The sequence below is a fragment of the Lissotriton helveticus genome, chromosome 4_1 (genome assembly GCF_964261635.1).
Source record: "Lissotriton helveticus chromosome 4_1, aLisHel1.1, whole genome shotgun sequence".
NCBI lineage: Eukaryota > Metazoa > Chordata > Amphibia > Caudata > Salamandridae > Lissotriton > Lissotriton helveticus.
The window spans coordinates 1,060,208,458-1,060,221,696 of record NC_136063.1 but is presented as its reverse complement, the minus strand read 5'-3'; the positions used below and the strand labels follow the sequence as shown (position 1 = coordinate 1,060,221,696).

The 13,239-nt window shown below is 40.8% G+C and overlaps 1 protein-coding gene across 1 annotated transcript in view; it reads left to right on the top strand.

Moving 5' to 3' along the window:
- The window catches only part of LOC144828981 (fibrous sheath-interacting protein 2-like), an 889,334-nt gene that overhangs the window by 394,834 nt on the left and 481,261 nt on the right, over positions 1-13,239 (top strand). The gene's annotated exons all lie outside the window — the stretch shown is intronic.

Here is a 13,239-nt window from a genome sequence, read left to right as displayed (position 1 = left end):
CTATTTGGCCTTGAGGATAAGTGTAGTACAGAGTAAAAAGTTATTTTTGAGTTTTAAGTAGTTCCTGAAAAAAAAGAAGGTTTTCTTACAGAAAGTGGTGGGCACGGATTAGTTAAAGGACAACAGAGTATTTCCCAAAGCAAACGGTGTTCTTACCATAACACTTGACGTCATGGAAAAATAACTGCACTTTGAATGAGTTCAGAAAAACTGTTTCTTTTAATAAGCTAATTCAAGCAGCCAATCAAAACATGGAGTAGAGGTAATGTAAGTCTGCAATGCTGTCCACATTATTTGTACAAACTTTTGGTTATAATGTCATTTTAAAATTCCAACTATATAAACCTGATGAAAGTAAGTTTTCAACTTTAATTACAAATGTTGTGGCTACAGTCGTTGATTTTAGGAAGAACATTTGTAACTGCAGCTATTATATGACATAATGGTCCTTTGACAACATCCGTTTATTACACAGCTTATTTAAAATGTAAAAAAAGCTGATGTTTCCGAAATGATTCAAATTTGACTATGAAACAATGTTGCCTTTTGACTTAAAAATATTCTTACTTTCTGTTTTCAGAAGAGAGAATTTTGGGTAGGTAACTGGCCTATAATGATTCTAGGAGTTGATATAATTTTATGTACTGTTTTAAATTGCTTTGTGATTAAAAGTGATGTAGAGAATTAAATAATTGTAGTAGTCATAGAGGTAGTGTAAGTGTGCCTCATAGTAAACAGTATCAATGTCATAGGAAATGTGGAACATGAGTGAGCAAGAAGGGTGAGATATTACTAGTACAGGATTGTGAAAGTGATCTTGAACGTTTTCTTTCTGAAAGTTGCGGAAAAAGAAAATGACGGGATTTGCTTAGAAGAATTCCAAGAGTTATAAATGGCTCTTACACGATTTGGCTTTGAGGAGAAGTGCGGTAGAGAGCGAGAAGTCATTTATTGTATGTAACATATTTGTCAAAACGATGGAGCTTTTCTTTCAGAAAGTGGCGGGCTGAAAATAATAACAGCACAACAGAGTATAAGCTGTTCATAGGACATCCTTCGACGTCATGGAAAGTAAGTTACTATTAAGGAGTTCTGATTTCTGATTGGTTATGTTATATGGGTTTTTTAAACACAATCATTTTGATTGTGCTTTTTTTCCCCGCTGTTATATGATGAATACCTTCAACTCACTGTTTTTAGTGAAATTTGATATATTCTGAGAACAGCAAAAATAAACCATTTAACATGTATAATTAATTCTGTACTTTGTATAGTGAATTTTAATTTGTACTCGTCTTATCTCATGCTCACTCATCTTTTACTACCTTCTATCAATCCTCTTTACATACTCACATTGGCTTTTGTTTTATTCTCTTTCACCCTTGCTCTCTAACTCCACTTATCTTTCAACCTTTGTTTCCCTAATCCAACTCTGCTTTTTTCTTTTCTCCCTTGCACCATTTTCCAGCTTTTAGACCTTCTGCTTCGCTTGTCTTTTCCATCTTTCCTCCCTTTGTTTTCTAAATTAAATATTTTTGGCTTCTCCTTTTTTGTTGCAATCAGTTAGTATAACTCACCCTCACTCATTTATCTTTCTTTGTTGCCTCACTCAGTCTGTATCTGACACTCTTTCCTTCACTTCCTCTGTCTCTTCCTCCCTCACTCTCTTTTCCTTATTCACCCTTTCCTTATATAGTTTACCTTACTCACTTTCTTTTAGTAGCTTACACAACTTCAATTTAGTTTTCTCTTTTATCCTTCTTTTCTGTCACTGAAAGTATCTTCCTTTTTTTCTCTTAGTAATTTACTCTATTACAATTTCTTTTTGTCTCTGACTGTCTATCACCGTTTCTTTCTCTTTTTTTCTGCATGTTTATCTCTAACTTTATTTCTTTGTAAAATTGGATGATTTTCAATCTTTTCCCTTGTCTTTTCTAATTTTTAAATACATGTTTTAATATTTTTCAAATGTTTGTTCTTTCTTTCACAGATTGAAAGTATAAAAATAACAAGTGACTAAGTTAACGACAATTATAAGGTAAGTGTTTTGTACTCTTTTCGTTACATTTCTATCACATTTAACTTCTATTAGTTCCACTGCTTCATTTCTTTAACCCTCAGTTTCCTGCCTTTGCTACTTCCCTCATTCCTTTTTCTATTACTTACTTACTCTACTCCTTCCACTCCTTTTCTCAGACCCTCTGTTCTCATAGTTCCTCACTCCTGTTCACTCACTCCGTCTCTATTACTCTCACTGTCTCTGACTGATCACTCTTTCACTACTTGGTCATTATGCTTTCTCCCTGTAGTTCAAGCACACTATGTATTTACATTTCTTTGCTGTTTCAATTATTCCTTTTCTGTCACTTCTTCTTTTCTGCTTTCTGTTTTTTCTCTCTGTTATTCCACATGTTTTAACCTTAGTCACTGTCATACATCTTGTTTTATTCCTATTTACTTTCGCTCACTGTTTTCTTAACACTTTCCCTCAGGGTTGTTCTTTCAGTCCGGTTCTATCCCTACCTCTCATTCCACATCCTTTACTGTTTTTCTTCTTAATTTGAACATTCACTCACATTCTCCAAGAAACTCTTGTTTATTATTCTTCTACTCTCCTTTTTTTCTTTCACTTCCTTATCTATTTTGTGTTTCTCAATTATACCCTCTTACATCTTTTCTTTGGTAAATAGATGTATTAAACAGTATCTCTGTGTTACTCCCTCTAGCTGTCTTTCTTTTAACATTACTCTCTGTTTCCTTCCTTTATACACACTCTTCCTTTTTTTTTTTTTTGTTTCGCTTCCGGTTCTCGTACCGGCGCGTGAACCGGGAAGCGAATCAAAAGAAATAAAGGTTGCCAGAGTGCTAAACATTCTAGCAATTTTTTATAAAGGGGAGGTAGTTCTGAAAAGAACTTTTTTTAAATTTTTTTGTTGTTTTATATTTTTTTATTATTTTTCTGAACTTTTTTTACTTTTTTTGTATTTTTTGAACGGTTTTATATTTTTTTGTTTTTTTTGGGGGGGGAACGAAAATCATTGATTATAAAGGGCTCAACAGGAGCAACAAAAAAAAGATAATTTACTTTCTGGGGCGTTTTGGACATTTATGATTTTCAATAGCTGCGTTGATCAAATTTATGCTACTCTCCCTGTAGCAAATTAATTTGCTGCAAAAAATGCACACTTGCTTCACTTCCCCGAACTTCAACTGGATGTTGGGGACCGTCTCCCTCGCCTCTGGTCCCGTCACTGCCTCTCCAGATGATGTACTGGCCACAGGAGGGGGGTTTTCCTGCAGGTCACGTACCTGCGCAGCACTATAATTTATAGGGTGCCACCTCTCCATGTGCCGATGCATGGTGTAATTGCCATAGCTGTACTTCTTATCAGTCCCTCTGGACAGATCTTTTTTCCAGATGAGACAGGTAACGTAGCGGGCATTTACTTTTTTTTGGCCCCGGGGAAATGAGTAAAATTGCCAGATGTAATTTTCTTTTACATGGGACCTCCTTGGTTCTTCAGGCAAAAACTGCCTCCTCTCTTGCTCCTCTTCCTCTTCTTCCTCCTCTTGATTGAGGATTACCTGAGGAGGTGGTCCTCTCTTCCTAGGAGGTGGTGGTGGTGGTGGGGGTGCACCAGCTGCAGCTACTAATGAAGCCATTGCTTATTAGTCAAAATAGGTCTTCCTCTCACAAAGTTGAAAGTCAGAGTGAGAGAAAAGGTGGGGGCTTTCATCATTTGGGAATAAAAAATGTTCTAAACCAATGAAAAGTGTTATTTTTAGGTCACATGACCTAGCCTTACATCATTAGGAAACCAAAAGTGAAATGAACCAATGAAAAGTTTTATTAACAAGTCACATGACCTGTTACGCTTACGTTACGCGCTGCGCGCCGCGCCCCGGATCGCTTCCGGGGAGCTGCGCTTCGCGCCTCGGTTCGCGCTCCGGAGCACTTCCGGGTGCGCTAACACGGCGCGTCATAAAACGCATTACGCGAGAACGCGATACGTCGCGCTTACGCGACGCGTCACGATGTTGTTTTCTAACGCGGCAGTTGCGCAAACGGAACATTTACCGGTTCGCGGACTGGGTCGCGGCACCAAATTGAGCTAACAGGAAGCTACCCGGTTCGCGGACCAGGAGCGAAACAAAAAAAAATAATAAAAAAATACATTAAAAAATTGTATTAAAAACATATAAAATATATTTTTTGATTTAAAGAAGAATACATTTTAAAGCTTTTGATATTTGCTATTAAAAAACCATTGAAATTCACTGAAAAAACCATAGGTTATAGACCATATATAATTAGGAATTAGCATTTACAAAACCTTGAAAATTCACTGAAAAAACCATAGGTTATAGACCATATATAGTTAGGAATTAGCATTTACAAAACCTTATTTTACGCACACAAAACCATTGAAATTCGCATATATAGTTAGTTGTACTAACTATATATCGCGCACCCGCAATCCACTGCTGATCATGTCACATATTACATCGTTCATGACATGGTCAGTGACATCACTGATGACATCACTGATGACATCTCAAATGACTTCACTGATGACATCACTGATGACATCTCAAATGACATCACTGATGACATCACTGATGACTACATCCAGTGACTGTATAATTCTGTAAAGTTAAAATATGTCTTACAAATTGAATAATGAGTGGATTTATAAGTGTCTGGATGAAGGATTTAGTAGGTGCATGACTGACTGTATGAGTGAGTGATTAAATGTGTCTTACTGAGTGCATGGGTTAGTGACTAAACTGTCTTAATTTGTGCATCATTATGTCTGTTGTTCTGTAAACTGCTGCATGTGTTGATCAGTAGCTATATGAGTAACTATATGGGTTATTCATTGGTTGCCCAAGTATTTCTATGGGAGACTGAGTGTGTGTGTGTGTGTGGGTGGCTGGGAGGTGTATGACTCTGTGCATAGATGTGTGAGCAGTTGATTCACTAGATGTATGGGTTCAAAAGTGCATGTGGAAACAGCTGTATGGGCGGTTGACTGTGTGCATGAGTGTATTGGTGAGTGAATGGATATCTCAGTGCTACATGTCAAAGTAAGTACATATGTAAAACACAGTACATGTGAGAGTTGACATATATAAATAACTGTGCATAAGAGCCGGTGAATGTGTGAGTGGCTGTATGGATCATTGTGAACTTGTATCAGGGATTGTATAAGAGAGTAAATATGTGTTAGTGTATGTTTGAATAAGTAAGGTGTGTATAACTGTATAGTTGAGGAAATGGAGGTGTGATTGATTCTTTGCATGACTGACTAGGTGTGTGAGTAACTCCATGGATGAGTGACAGTCTGTGAGTGTCTGTTTACACTGAGTGTATCTAAGGTTATATTAGAGTCTGAAGAGGTTCATCGTATTATCACATGAATTATGTCATCAGTGATGTGATCAGTAATGTCAAATGAGAAGTCATCAGTGATGTCATTTGAGATGTCATCAGTGATGTCATCAGTGATGTCATTTGAGATGTCATCAGTGATGTCATCAGTGATGTCACTGACCATGTCATAAATGATGTAATATGTGACATGATCAGCAGTGGATTGCGGGTGCGCGATATATAGTTAGTACAACTAACTATATATGCGAATTTCAATGGTTTTGTGTGAGTAAAATAAGGTTTTGTAAATGCTAATTCCTAACTATATATGGTCTATAACCTATGGTTTTTTCAGTGAATTTTCAAGGTTTTGTAAATGCTAATTCCTAACTATATATGGTCTATAACCTATGGTTTTTTCAGTGAATATATATAAATATATATATCTATATATCTATATATATATATATCTATATATCTATACCAAATGCAGGATACCCTTTCAAGGAAAAACTGAGTAAGTACACTTCGTTATTTAATGGCAGCATGCTGGCAGCTGAACAAACAGGGAAATGCATCCAAAGAGTGGAATGCCAGACGCGTTTGAGGAGTACCAAAGTCCCTTCTTCAGTGGCGTGTTGCTCAGACAGGAGGAGCGGATGCTTCCGCACAGTTAAATGTAAACCACCTGCCCCAGTGGGCGTGGCCAACTTGGCCTTATGGATGTTGTAGTTTTCAGTAGATTACCCCAGTGGGCGCGCTCTTCACTGTTGAATAAATAAAATAATCATCCTGTGTGGGTGGATGTTGAGCCTGGCTGTCACCTGCCTTGCTTTTTTGTTGCCATTCGAACAGGCAAGCTTCACCCTGCAGTAACGCCACACCTCTTTTCCGTCCAAAAACGCCATGGCATCAAAACGATGCCTGCTTGGACCCGCTTCCAGCGGTGGGCTTTCCTTGCGACCTTATAAATCCACCAAATGCAGGATACCCATTCAAGGAAAACCACTGGAAAAACTGAGTAAGTTCACTTCGTTTATATATATATATATAGATATATTACCTACTGGCGGTCGCCAGTAGGTATATATAGTTAGGATTTTTTTCCTATGGAATTTTTGAAAATTCTATGTCGAATAACTTTGACGTTTGAGGACGGAATTGGCTGCAATTTTCAGGAAAATTGAACATTTTGTTTCTGAGCAGCCCCTGAAAATTTGGGGGGGTTTCGTCAAGGGGGGGCCGAGAAAAAAGGGGGGTCCCAAAACACGTTTTTCCCATGCAATTTTCCATAGGGCGGTTGGACTCACTTTTATCTCGAACGGCTGAATGGATTTCCACGAAACTTGGCAAAATTGTAGATATTGTTTGCCCGATGTGCCTTTGCTAGGTCTCAATATATGTGCTCCAGTGGATTTTGATAAATTAACGTTCAAAAAAATATATATATCTGTAACAGCGCTCCGGTTAGCGCCCTGGTTCGCGTACCTGACGCGTAACAGAACTTCGCGAAGCGAAGCTGATTGGCTCTCCGGTGTCTGTCAACATTCTAAACAGTCCGGAGCGGCCGCCATCTTGTCTCTCGGTAGGATCGAGAGACAAGAGGTGAAGAAAAACGAAGGGGGAAATTAATGAAAGGGGGCAAGGTAAACCCCTCCTGACCCCCTAGGATTGATGAGGGGGCTATTAAAGGGTCCCGCGGGGCAAAAAATAAAAAAAATAAAAATGTCCGTTTTTTCGCGGTAGAGGCGCCCCCCCGGTTCGCGGACCGGGAAGCTAACCGATAGCGTAACGGGAGTCCGCCATCTTGTGTTTCGGATGAATTTAGACACAAGATGGAGGATAAAGAATGTTGGAAAAGGGCATAAGGGGGCACAGGAGACGTATCCTGACCCCCTAGGTTTTCTAAGGGTGGCTGAGGAGGCTCATATATGTCGAAAAAGAAAAAAAAATTACTTTTTCGCGAGGTTAGCTGCCGGTACGCAAACCGGGAAGCGAACAAAAGTGAAAATTAGTGAAAAAAGGTACATTTGAAATTTATAAAGAGAAATCATAGTTAAGGTAGCTCTGAAAAGAGCTTTTGGGTTCTGTGTAAGTTGTAGGTACTTATAAGTAGGTACCAATACATAGTCTTAAATTCAGGATGAAAACTCTGTTCCCCTCATCTGAGAAGTGAACTCCATCTCCTCTGTAGATATCTTGCATGTAGTAACACAAGTTATTGTTGTAGATGGAGCCCATTCCATGGTCTCTCATGTAAGCTGAAACAGACTTATTTACATGCTTCCTCGATTTCTCAATTTGTGAACAAAATTGGTTGGACCACCTCCATTTCTGTCTTTGGCATATATTTGAATATACCAAGGCAGTTTGAGGAAAAAGTGACATCAATTGCTCAAAGGTGTCCTTTAAAAGCATTTCCAGACCTACCCCAGTCAAAGTGCCCAAGTCATTTCCTCCACAGTGCACAATTAACAGGTCAGGGTGTGGCAAATGCAAAAAGGTTTTCACCAATGGTATCAATTGGTGACATCTCAATCCTCTGTGGCCAATCCAGTTGATTTCCACATTTTGTAAATTGAGGTTGTGTAAATTTCTGTTATCAGCATACCTTTGAGCCCAGTGGATGTAACTATGTCCAACAATCCAGACAGAAAATATGGTGAGAGGAGGTTATGCTGCAGTCAGATGAAGTGTGGGTATGAAATGGCAGTTGAAACAGTAGGAGTTTGTAATGAAAAAAACTGTGGAGTTTCTGTGCTAATGATTCAGTAGCAGTGATTGGTGGATTTTGATTGCTGAAAACAGAAAGTTAGGGTGCATGGATGAGTTCTTTGAAAGATGTAATTTGAATGGTCAAGAAAAAATCATTTTATGAAAGATTGCACTGGATACGCAGGTGTACTGAGAGTTCAGAGTTCAATTGAAACATTGTTGTGTGAACTTGTAAACATGACAGGTCTTTCAGGAGGTGGTTGCTATGGAAAAAAGGCAGAAAGGGCAGAGGGGGGAAGGGTGTTGATTTGAAAAAAGTGAGGGAAGAGTTTTGATTGGGTGACATGAGAGATATGTGTGATGAATTACAGCATTTCTGTGCCTTTGTTGGTTGCAGCCTCTGGAGTGCATACCCTTTGCTCTGCTAAAGAAAAATTGGTGTGTGTCTGAGACTGTTTTGAAACTCAAAAAGTATTTGCTAAGGTGAGAAAAGATTCATTTAATTTAGATAGAGAATAGTATGCTTTAGGGAGAAAATTATGAAGAAAGTTGTGTATTTAAAATGTTGCTTTGTGTCAAGTGTTTTACAAATAGATTTTGTTTCTTTGAGTTACATAGCCATGTTAAAAGTGACGCAAAAGTGGTGCAAGGGCCTTAAAAATACGCTTTCATGTGTGTTAGGGCATTTTAAGTCACTTCCCCGTGAATATGGGTAAATAATTTGTTTACTTGATGTGTTTAAAAACGTTCCTTGAAGTCAATTAGGTTTCTTGATATGTACTGCTAGAGTTTCATAGGCTGCTTGGGGCATAGAATAGTATGCTTTAGGGAGAAAATCATGAAGAAAGTTGTGTATTTAAAATGTTGCTTTGTGTCAAGTGTTTTACAAATAGATTTTGTTTCTTTCAGTGACATAGCCATGTTAAAAGTGACGCAAAAATGGTGCAAGGGCCTTAAAAATACGCTTTCATGTGTGTTAGGGCATTTTAAGTGACTTCCCCATGAATCTGGGTAAATAATTTGTTTACTTGATGTATTTAAAAACGTTTCTTGAAGTCAATTAGGTTTCTTGATATGTACTGCTAGAGTTTCATAGGCTGCTTGGGGCATATTTACAAGGCATTTGAGTCACTTTGACGTTATTTTCCCCATTTTAATTTAAGTCATTTCCCCGTGGTGCAAGGTCCTTGTAAATACGCCCCCATGTGTGCTTGGCAAATTTAGATTTTGTTTCTTTGAGTTACATAGCCATGTTAAAAGTGACGCAAAAATGGTGCAAGGGCCTTAAAAATACGCTTTCATGTGTGTTAGGGCATTTTAAGTCACTTCCCCATGAATGTGGGTGAATAATTGGTTTACTTGATGTGTTTAAAAACGTTTCTTGAAGTCAATTAGGTTTCTTGATATGTACTGCTAGAGTTTCATAGGCTGCTTGGGGCATATTTACAAGGCCTTTGAGTCACTTTGACGTTATTTTCCCCATTTTTATTTAAGTCATTTCCCCGTGGTGCAAGGTCCTTGTAAATACGCTCCCATGTGTGCTTGGCAAATTTAAATACTGACAGGGTGTACTTGTACATAGGAGTTGTGCTGTGTTTTCAAATTATGACATGAAAATGGTTCATAAAGAAAAGGAATGCTTTTTACATTACGACAATGACAAAAAGGTGTCTGCTTCTTTAAATAAATATATCACTTCTCACCATCAATCTGGGAAAATATTTTACTTGTTTGTTGGTTAAAAAATCGTTACTTTATGAAATTTAGGTTTCACAATATGTACTGGTAGAGTTTCATAGTCACTGATGATAATGATATACATTTAGAACTGTGTAGGAGGCATGGAGAAACTGAGGCTTCTGTAAGTGTCAAGGGAGGTGAGTAATGTACATTGCTCTGTTGCATACAGTCCTCATCTTCTGCGTACTCTTGGATATGCTAGACTACATCTGCACAATGAGATACCTAAGCTGAGGAAACACAGGTGATGTGATTGTGAATTGAGCATAAATATTTGCACGTTTTTCAATTATATCACCTGTGTTTCCTAACATTACGAATCACATTGTGCAGATGAGGTTTAGGCCTGTCCAGGGAGACAGAGGAGGTCTGGCCTTTGTTCAAGAGTGCAGTGGACATGACTCACTTCATTGGTAGGCCTGCACATGTATTATCTCCTCTGTACTCTTCAACAAGCCTAAATTTCATCTGCAACCCTGAGTAGGCCTCACCTCAAACAAACCTCTGGATAGGCCACACCTTATCGTCATCCTGAATCAATCATTTAAAATGTTAGGGGCAGATTTATGATGGCCGTGCGCCTCTTTTGCGCCGCTGTTGCGTCACTTTTGTGACGCAGCAGTGGTGCAAAAGATGCACCATGTTGCAAGATAGGCCTCACTTCATCTGCAACAAGATACCGTCAGTTTAAACTGTATACATTTAGGACTGTGTAGGGGGCATGGAGAAGCTGAATCTTCTGTAAGTGTCAAAGTTGTTGCATACAGTGCTCACCTTCTGCGTACTCTTTGATATGCTAGACTGCATCTGCACAATGAGATACCTAAGCAAAGGAAACACAAGTGATGTGATTGTGAAATAAGCAAAAGAAATTGCACGTTTTTCAATTACATCACCTGTGTTTCCTAACATTACGAATCACATTGTACAGATGAGGTTTAGGCCTTTCCAGGGAGACAGAGGAGGTCTGGCCTTTGTTCAAGAGTGCAGTGGACATGACTCACTTAATTGGTAGGCCTGCACATGTACTATCTCCTCTGTACTCTTCAACAAGCCTAAATTTCATCTGTAACCCTGAGTAGGCCTCACCTCAAACAAACCTCTGGATAGGCCACACCTTATGGGCATCCTGAATCATTCATTTAAAATGTTAGGGGCAGATTTATGATGACCGTGCACCTCTTTTGCGCCGCTGTTGCATCACTTTTGTGACGCAGCAGTGGTGCAAAAGATGCACCATGTTGCAAGATAGGCCTCACTTCATCTGCAACAAGATACCGTCAGTTTAAACTGTATACATTTAGGACTGTGTAGGGGGCATGGAGAAGCTGAGGTTTCTGTAAGTGTCAAAGTTGTTGCATACAGTGCTCACCTTCTACGTACTCTTTCATATGCTAGACTACATCTGCACAATGAGATACCTAAGCAAAGGAAACACAGGTGATGTGATTGTGAAATGAGCAAAAAAAATTGCACGTTTTTCAATTACATCACCTGTGTTTCCTAACATTACGAATCACATTGTGCAGATGAGGTTTAGGCCTGTCCAGGGAGACAGAGGAGGTCTGGCCTTTGTTCAAGAGTGCAGTGGACATGACTCACTTCATTGGTAGGCCTGCACATGTATTATCTCCTCTGTACTCTTCAACAAGCCTAAATTTCATCTGTAACCCTGAGTAGGCCTCACCTCAAACAAACCTCTGGATAGGCCACGTCTTATCGGCATCCTGAACCAATCATTTAAAATGTTAGGGGCAGATTTATGATGGCCGTGCGCCTCTTTTGCGCCGCTGTGCGTCACTTTTGTGACGCAGCGGCGGCGCAAAAGATGCGCTATGTTGCGACATATTTACAACTTGATGCATCTAGGCAGATGTGTCACGCTGTAAAGTCCTGTGCCACATGAAACCTGCGTCAGGTTTCATGTGGGCGTTTTGTTGCAGGGTGGGCATTCATTTGCATGAAAGCCCTGTAAAACTAACACAGTTAAATTTAGAAGATTTCACTGAGTCAGCTTTATGGCATTGCTGAATCAAATCCTTACGATCCTTTTCAACAGGCATAAGGAGTGATGCACCATGCAATGTGTGGCTTGCCCCTGTGCATTGCAGTAGACATGTCGCGCTTACGACGTGATTCCTGCAATGCGCCGCTTTTGCGGCACAGATGCGTGACGCATCTGTGCTGTTTTTGCTCAATGGTGCTCCGCATTGTAAATGCGGCACATCATGGGTGGCAGAGCAGCAGCACACGTTAACTGGTGCATCCCTGGGGATGCGCCAGTTTTTTTTTTTTAAACATATTTTTATTGCAGAGTTAGAAACCACAGGATACAAACAATCAACCCGTGCCCCCGCGACACCCCACTGTCCAATAATAAATCCAAACTGTACACAGCCATTCAGCCCGCATCCCGGAGGCCGGGCGGCATGTTGATCCAAGCAATAGGAGAAAATCACAGTGCAAGTCCCACAGGGACCATGGTCGAAAAGCCATCGTACGTATCTGCTTTTTACCCCCCCCCCCACAACAAAATCTCCGTCAGCCATCCCAAAACTAATGCAGTAACATCCCGCGCTTCGGGGCTCCCCCTAAGCGCCCCCGCCCCAACTCGCCTGGCCGCTCCCCCAGCCCTCCCCCACTGCCACAGCACGCAACCTCCCTAATAGAGCCTAGGCACCCAGGCTAGCCACCCCCTAATGGCTTCCGTCCCACCCCAAGTCCCATAAACCAGTCCCCCCCAAGGCCCCCCCCCCCTGGCAACTGCTAGGAGTACCCCTCGCCCTGTCGAGTTGGATGGATCTACCACAGCGCGGAAATTAGCTCTTCTGTGTGCGCCCCGTGGTGTCCACCGGCTCAGTTCTCTCCATCCCCGTCATCCACCATAGAGTCACGCAAGGCCTGCACCACCTGCTCCCATGCACGCGCCGCGTCCAGAACCCTCTCATTCCCCAACTTAACAGCCTGTTTCATCCGGAGCACACTCTCGCAAGCAGACCACCGCAGCAATTCATTCCTCCACCTACGCAGCGAGGGCCCCCCCCTGGACTTCCAGTGCCACGATATCTCCCTCTGCGCCAGTATCAGACCCAGGTCAATAAATTTGCTCGTCACCTTGGTGCGTTTGGTGTGCGGGAACCAGAGCAACAGGCACGCCGCCATATCAAAGTCCACCTCCCTGGCAGACACTTCATTCAGGAGTTCCCCTACCTCTGCCCAGTAGGTCCCCAATTGCGGGCACCCCCAAAACAAATGATCCATGTCCGCACCCAAAGACGAACACCGTGGGCATCGGGCATCCGGCACCCGGAAGTACCGCTGTAATTTCTCCGGGGTTAAATAGGCCCTATGAAGCACATAGAAATGCACTTGTTGAAAGCGCGCATTTCTCGTGCCCTTCCACGTACGCC